The 7934-nt window shown below is 35.4% G+C and overlaps 1 long non-coding RNA gene across 1 annotated transcript in view; it reads right to left on the bottom strand.

Annotated features, from left to right (window-relative positions):
- Positions 1-310: 310 nt before the first annotated feature.
- LOC113477735 overlaps positions 311-7934 on the bottom strand; it is an 8719-nt gene continuing 1095 nt past the window's right edge. The window contains exons 2-3 of the long non-coding RNA XR_003397957.1: positions 920-925; positions 311-425 (exon numbers count right to left, since the gene is read on the bottom strand). This is a non-coding gene — a long non-coding RNA (uncharacterized LOC113477735). The remainder of the gene's footprint in view (positions 426-919; positions 926-7934) is intronic.

The following is a 7934-nucleotide window of genomic DNA, read 5'->3' as shown; positions in this document are numbered from 1 at the left end:
ATTTAAAGGTCATTTAGTTCAACCCCTCTGTAATGAGCAGGGACATCATCAACTAAATCAGTTTGCTCAAAGCCGTGTCCAACATGACCTTGAATGTTTCCAGGGATGGGCCATCTACCACCTCTTTGGGCAACCTGTGCCAGTGTTATAGCACCCTCACTGTAAATAAAAATCTTCCTTATATGTGGTTGAAGTCTACATTCTTTTAGTTTAAAACCATTACCCCTTGTCCTGTCACTACAGACCCTACTAAAAACTTTGTCCCCATCTTTCTTATAAGCCCCCTTTAAGCACTGATAAGCAGCAATAAAGTCTCACTGGAGCCTGCTCTTCTCCAGGCTGAAAACCCCAAACTCTCTCAGCCTTTCTTCTTAGGAGAGGTGTTTCAGCCCTCTGATGATTTTCATGACCCTCTTCTGGACCTACTCCAACAGGTCCATGTCATTTTTACATTGGGGACCCCAGAGATGAACACAGTACTGCAGGTGGGGTCTCACCAGAGTGGAGAAGAGGGGAAGAATCACCTCCTTTGACCAGCTGGCCCCATTTCTATGATGCTGTTGGTGTTCTGGGCTGTGAGTGCATGACAGCTCATGTCCAGATTTTCATCTACCAGTACACCCAAGTCCTTCTCTGCGGGGCTGCTCTCAATCCCTTCATCCCCCAGCCTGTATTGATACCAGGGGTTGCCCTGACCCATGTGCATGACCTTGCACTTGGCCTTGTTGAACCTCATGAGTTTTACATGGGCCCACATCTCAAGCCTGTCCAGGTCCCTCTGGCTGGCATCCCATCCCTCAGATGTGTTCAGTCACAGCACTTAGCTTGGTGTCATCTGCAAACATTCTGCAGGTGCACTTGATCCCACTGTCTATGTCATTAATGAAAATATTAATATGATGCAGGACCTAACAGAAACCTTTTCCTTTCTGGAGTAACAGAAAGTGTACTCCAGTAGCAATAGTATACTCCTGGAGGAATATGAAGCTCCATCCACTGTGATTCTACCTTAGGTTTGGGGATTTTGCCCATTACTAGATTAATTTGTACAGATTAAAACCACTACCAAATTTAGATGATCAAATCTTGTTGGTATACAGGGTGAAGTAAGAATATTACCTGCATGTGTATACAGAATGTGTATGTGTGTACAGACAGTTGGTGTCTAAACATGAGGCGAGACTGATTCTCATGCTAGTGTAGTCACCTCCGTACAACTTTATATATAATTGAGCTTTCTAGACAAGAATTGCAGGGTGAGACGGTGGGACATAAGGAATTCTCCCCATTAATGGTAACAAAGTAGTTCAGTATGAAACTTCTCACATTCATGGGAAGAACTGACTGATCTTTACTATTAAAATGTAAGTAATATTAATTCTAAGATCTCCTCCATGTCAGGAATACCATTAGCGTTCTAATGTAACTGTCTTCTATTCTTGGAACCCATCTTCACTCCAGCAAAATCAACATGAAAATACTATCATCTGTTTATGCCAAATGACATTTTAAGTGTAACTATAAATATTATTAATCTGTTTGATTACATAATTTTTTAATGTTTTCTTATTGACAGTAGACAAACTAAACTCGTGACATGTCTGACACAGTGAAAACACACTTGAACCACTCTTTTAGTTGCAAGCCATTAAACCTGTGTCTGTGTGTCATGCAGATATAGTTCTAATAGGACTTATGTGAAGATAAAAAAGCAACCTCTTAGAATTGGAATAAGTACTTTTTAATTAGAATGAATGTAAGAATAACACATCAGATATATTGTGTCATGTCTGTTTTACAGAAACTGTTGAGGCCTTAAAAAAGTTTCAGTTAATTAAGTTAATCAAGTCCGTATTTGAGCACATGTAGGAGATATTAGCATCGACGGAAAAGAAAAATGAGAGAATGACCTGCTGTATCTGCCTGTAAAAGAAAGTTTCAGATAAACGCATATAATTCACCTATGCCTTAATTGTTCTAATGGTACACCACTCAATTCTGTGGTAAACAAAAAAAAGGGTAAAAAAAGCAAAAACGTTTACTGAGATGTTCCAGCAGTACAAGTAATTGCTTTAATTCTCATTAAAACTAATACCTGTTAAATTCTGCTGGATTCAGAAGACTCAGGACTGTACGGTATCAGATATATATGTGCAGTTAGAGGAACTGCAGCTGAAGCTTTTCTGACATCATTGATAGTGTTTGGGCTTTTTTTTATTTATTTATTTATTTCTGGGAACAAGAGGACATCATTATGAAATTTGTAAGAAAAAAGAAAGCTTCAATAACCAACATTGTCTGTAGTTGACTGTATTCTTCTTTTGTTAGTTTTTCTAAATAAAAGTAGACTATAATAATTTTATTTGTTAAAAGAAACACATAGGTGGTGATTTTCCCTCTAATATTAGATTTACATCTTTTTCATGGATCTTCTGCCCCTGTTAAATGTTGTAACTGATTTCTAAGCTCTTTAAGTAATGTGATTTGGAATGAATATATTTTTTTAATGTGACAGTAAGTATATGATTATGGTAAGATAACACTTTCTGACACATAATCTGAAATGGGATTTCACAATAATTTGGTTTTCGTGCTTGCTTGAAAGATGAAAACAGCAGTCTGTTGAGTCTGTGTGTGTGACAGGTATTTTTGGTAGGGGAGGGTACAGTGGTAGCCCCCTGTGAGCAGCTTCTCAGAGTTCCCCTGACTCCAAGATGGACCCACCTCTGGCCAAGGCCAAGGCAGTTAGTGATGGTGACCATGACTCTGTTATAACATATTTAAGAAAGGGAACCTGGGAGAAAGAGTGGGAGTTGTGAGGAGGAATTGTGAGGAGGACACCTATAGGTAAACACCAAAGTCAGTAGAAGAAAGGAGGAGGAAGGGAGAAAAAACCAGCTTGATAGCTTTCTCTATAAAAGGAGTGGGAATTATTCTGAGTATCTGTGATCTTGCGTCAGTAATGTGATCCTGTGATGAAACAGTGAAATGGTCAACATATGATTGCTACATACTTGGGATAATTTTTCTATTTTAGCTCTGGTGTGATATCATCCATGTTTCCATGTCCAGTTTTCTGCATTGGATATATGACCAGATTGAGAAATTGAGAAAAATTAATGTTTGAGAACTAAACTCATAGCATAGGACCTTCAGAGTAAGAGCATATAATAGTCTTAATAAAATAAATTACTGGTACAAAGAAGAAGTTATTCTGTTTATGTCTATGATACAGATGAAAAGTGTTGAAAAATTAATTTCAGCAAGAAAGTTTCCATTTAGACATTGAGAAAAAATTTAAATCAGTAAAGATATTGAAGCACTGGTGTAGACTGCCTGGGGAAAGATTGTGGAACCCATCAGTGAGGGGGATGGTCTTTAAAAACATATTAAACATCAGTCAGGAATTATTACTTCTTGGGTCACAGGAATATAACATAAGAATTCTCAAGGTTCTTTTCAGACCCATTTTTATAAGAAGTCAGTATAAATACTCATTTAAAATTACCTGATTGACCTCAAGAGGACATTTTATGAAATTAAGGAAAATAAGTAAGAAACAGATGGGAAATAAGATTCTGCTTAGAGATGAAATTAGAATCTGTGATTTTATAGATTTAATTTGAGGGATAAACTTTTGCTGTGATTCACTGAGTATGTAAGTGTGAATTCCGGTACTTTTTATGTTCGTTGTTCTAACTCTATATATTGGCGTGATACATTTTTAAATCGCAGTACGTTAAGACAGTTTTTTAATCTTGCATCTGCTATATATTCATTGCCATTTCTAACTGAAATGACCTTAGTTTGGGTTTCCATTGTATTAATTCATTGATACTGTGAAAATATTGAAATGTGATTTTGACTTGCCATCCGTCAGTGTAGTGAAACAGCTGGGTATAGCTGAATGTGCCATCTCACCAACACAACAGAATGTAAGTAATACAGGTTTAGTGAGCAGACACATCTTCCTAGGAGGGTCTGCACATGGGGAATGTGCACCCACACATTGGGGTGGGGGTGTGTGTAACCCACATTGGCAGGGTTTGCATATAAATATGTGTGTGTGTGTGTCTTTGTAGTCTTCTGGGATTAGTTATATAAGGGTGTTTAGCAAACAGTAGTTAGTTCTTAGTATTTTGTAAGTGAAAGTACTGCTGATCATCTGCTGTATTATTGATATCGATTCTGAATATGTAGTTCATTTATAGCCAGTTAATTACATGTCATTAATAAATGGACGGATCAATCCCGGTTAGATTTAAACTAATGAGTTTAAACTGAACTGCTGAACAGTTTTTCCCAGCAACAACTTACTACTAGTCTTTTGGTAAAACTAATGTTCAGATCCATGAAGTATTACTGGTGCCAAACTCTACTCACAGAAACTAATGTTAAATATTTTCCCCAAAATTTCCTTGCACACCTAAATTTTTTTTGTTAGTGAATGTGTATATTAGGGTGGAATGTTATTGCCTAAAATTAAGCATTTACTGGCAGGCTTCAATGTCATCCTAGGTAACTAAGCTTCTTCTATAGTCAGTAGAATCTAATAAATACAGCCAATAGTGACTAAATTTCTAAAAAGCAATTAATCTGACTAACCACGAGGGACTTGATTATATGGGCATACTAATAGTATTTGAAGTGACCTATGATATCCCAACTGTCTTCCAGCTGTCATTCCACAAAGGCATGTCCTCACATAGTTTATGTGCCATTCCTACCAGAACTATATTAATGCCTTAACTGTCCTGAGTTCTAGTTAGGAATAGATGTCTGTCTTTCAGGGGCTGAGTGAAACTCTGTTTATTTTAGAGGGAGAAAAATTTTTGTGTTAACTAAGCATCCACTGATTCCATTAGAAGCCTGGATATTTTGAACATGTATAGGTACTTATATGTAGACTCCTAAAATGAGGTATTTTAATTTGTAACAAAATCCCACCCTGTGACACATAGACAACAGCTATCTCAGACAAAGGTAGTTTTGTAATCTGTAAATTAGACAGATATAAGTTAAAGTTTTGTCTTCAGTCTTCTTGTAAACATGAGCTTTGTAATCGGAGCTATTCAGGTCAGGCCATTTCAAATTCCACAATTTCAACTTTGTAGGAGCTAGCTAAGCTAAACTGACATCCAAACAAAAAATCATCCTCACTGATGGATGGTAGTTTCAGAATGTCTATTATTATTCACTTTCATCTCCTATGAAGTTTACATTTCTGGTTGCAGAATGCTGTACTCAAGAGGAAGGAGCTTAATTTTATTCTAGTTTTGACTTGCACTAGAGCACACTGCTGGCCATCAATCCAAATCTCTTCAGACAAAATTTTGCTTAGGTTTCCACTTCCCAGTCAAATTCTGTAATGAAGAGGCTGTTCTGCAAAATGGAGCAGCTGCTCCCTGCAGGAATAAGGTTCAGGCAGTCAACATCAGGCAGTCCCTTTTTCCAGCATGTTCGATTCCTATTTGCATGTTCTCACTTTTCATTTTGGGTTCTGTGAATCTCACTCTAATTTTTCCATACAGGTTTCTACTTCTGTACTGTGAAATGCCCTTCCAGAACTAGATGCTTATTTTTTACATACTGTAGTGTTGCGTGTCATAGTTCCTAGAACCCTTTGGCAGTCTGGCTCTTCATCTTTTCTGGCCAAATTCAGCTTTGTGTAGGCTGCTACAGTTTAAGCAAATTAAGCTACTTGACTCCAAGTCTTCTTTCTGTACATCTGGAATGGAGAAATCTATTTCTAATTCACAAGATTACTTAGAAGATTGATTAGTTATTGTTGTTGCTATCCTCTGAAAATGAAAATACTACATGAAGGAAAATATTATCATATAAATATTCTTCCTGAAAACATAAGCTATGTTTTGTTGGATGAATGTGGATGTTTTCTTTTGGTTGTTTGGTTGTTTGTGGGGGGTTTTTTGGGTGTTGGTTTTTGGGTTTTTTTGGGGGGGTGTTCGTTTTTTGTGGTTTTTTTTTTTTTTTTTTTTTTTTTTTTTTTTTTTTTTTCTGAGAGTAAAAATTGTTTCACAGCATAATTGAATTTCCCATCATCTGGAACATAAAGGCTTCTAGGTAAATATAAACAAATGTTTTGGTTTTTTTTTTTCCCCTTTCTTTTTTTCTTAAGCCACATTGAGTAAATCATTGGAATTTGTCTTGCTATTATGATTTTTATTGTAAGTAGAGGTAAGTCACTGTCTCTTGTCCACTATAGGTCAAATCAGTCTGAGGCACCTTTCCTGAGACAATCATTTGCATGCAGATACTGTCCTTGTCACTTTGTGGAATGCATTTTCAAGCAAGCATGGTTCTCACCAGATAAATGACATTTTATGAAATCACAAAATGTGCCTTAAATGGCATAATGGCTTTAAAGCATTTTAATTAGCTATTTGGCAAATCAACAGATGTAGAGTATCTTCAAGCATGCATAATTTATCTACTAACAATAGTGTCTGTACTTTTTAAGAGCTTGTTACACTGCCTTGTACTTGTGCTTTAATACACTATAGATTGTAATCCTAACACAGTTTGTAAGACCTTTAAAGACAAAATTCTCAAAAAAATGGCATTCTAAATAAAATAATATAAATTAATTCATTATTACTAGTTACATTTAAGAAGCTTAAGAAAAATATTATTAATAGATTTGTTCATTTTGTAATATTAAAAAAATACATAAATTAAATATTCTGATCACAGCATAACATCTCCTTTTATATAAGACCAAGAATACAGAGTAACTTCACAAATCCTTCTAGAGTTCTTACTGAAAGTACTAAGATATTTAACATAGCGGTGCTCAAACCATTACCATTTTACACCACTTATTTATTTATTTAGTTGTTATCAGAATTTGCTATAGAGCAACCCATAGATGATTTCCTTGAATTTGATTTTAATTCTTTCTTCACATAAGAGGTTAAAGATACAGGAGTGTGCTGGCACCTGTTTCTTAAATATCTTGTGTCCTTTGATAATCTTAAAGGTGTCTGAGAACCATAAGACAATGACAGATGTGACACAGGTCCTCATCAGAAAAATTTCCCTCTGAAGTGGCAACTGGAATCTAGACAGGATACTGAAATTGCACTACATGTCTGGTTTTAGGCAGGTGAATAACATCCAGTTTGGATTCAGGTCAGGATTAAAGCATCCACATTTATACTTCCAACTGTCTGAAACTTCAATGGGGACTAGATATCTATACCCCATGACAGTCACTGCACATCTCTTCAGTACAGTACAGTACAGTCCATGGAACTGACCATTGTGAAATATTTATTTAACATAGATGTATAGATGGATACATTTCTATGTAAGCCTTCTTTATATAGACACTACATTTCAAAAAGCTAATATTTTGAAAATTTCAATTGTTATGTCTTGTTCATGAAATATTTCAGCGTACATTCTTGTAGCTACTTTCTCAACATTTTATATTACATCTCAGACTTGCAGTGAAATAAAACAGTATATATATCGTATATATATAATGTAATATAAGTAAATCCATAATTTGCTCGTAACTACCTACAATTGCAGAAAACTGGGAACAAAAACAATTTTTTTTGCAAGTTTTCTAAATTTCTGTTGTAAAATGTTGAAAGAAAATGAAATGAATATATAATAAAATAAATTCTCCATTCATTCTATGTCTTCTCAGTCTTTAGCTGTCACCATCTTCTGAATATAAAACCTTTGAAAGGATTAATTCTTAAGGATAATTCCCAAGTGATGACCCTGAATTTATGATGATCTGTAAGACACACTAAATTAGATACTCTAGGGAGAATTTTATGCCTGGATAAAAAGCCCTCCCCCCTCCCCAGTCTGACAGTGATTATTTTTGAAAAGAATTAACTTGAAATTAGTATATTAAAAATACTAAAAAAAAAAAAAAAAAAAAAAAAAAAAAAAAA

The sequence above is a fragment of the Athene cunicularia genome (assembly GCF_003259725.1).
Source record: "Athene cunicularia isolate RWA chromosome 3 unlocalized genomic scaffold, athCun1 chr3_part1, whole genome shotgun sequence".
Classification (NCBI taxonomy): Eukaryota; Metazoa; Chordata; class Aves; order Strigiformes; family Strigidae; genus Athene; species Athene cunicularia.
This window is presented reverse-complemented; position numbering and strand designations above follow the sequence as displayed.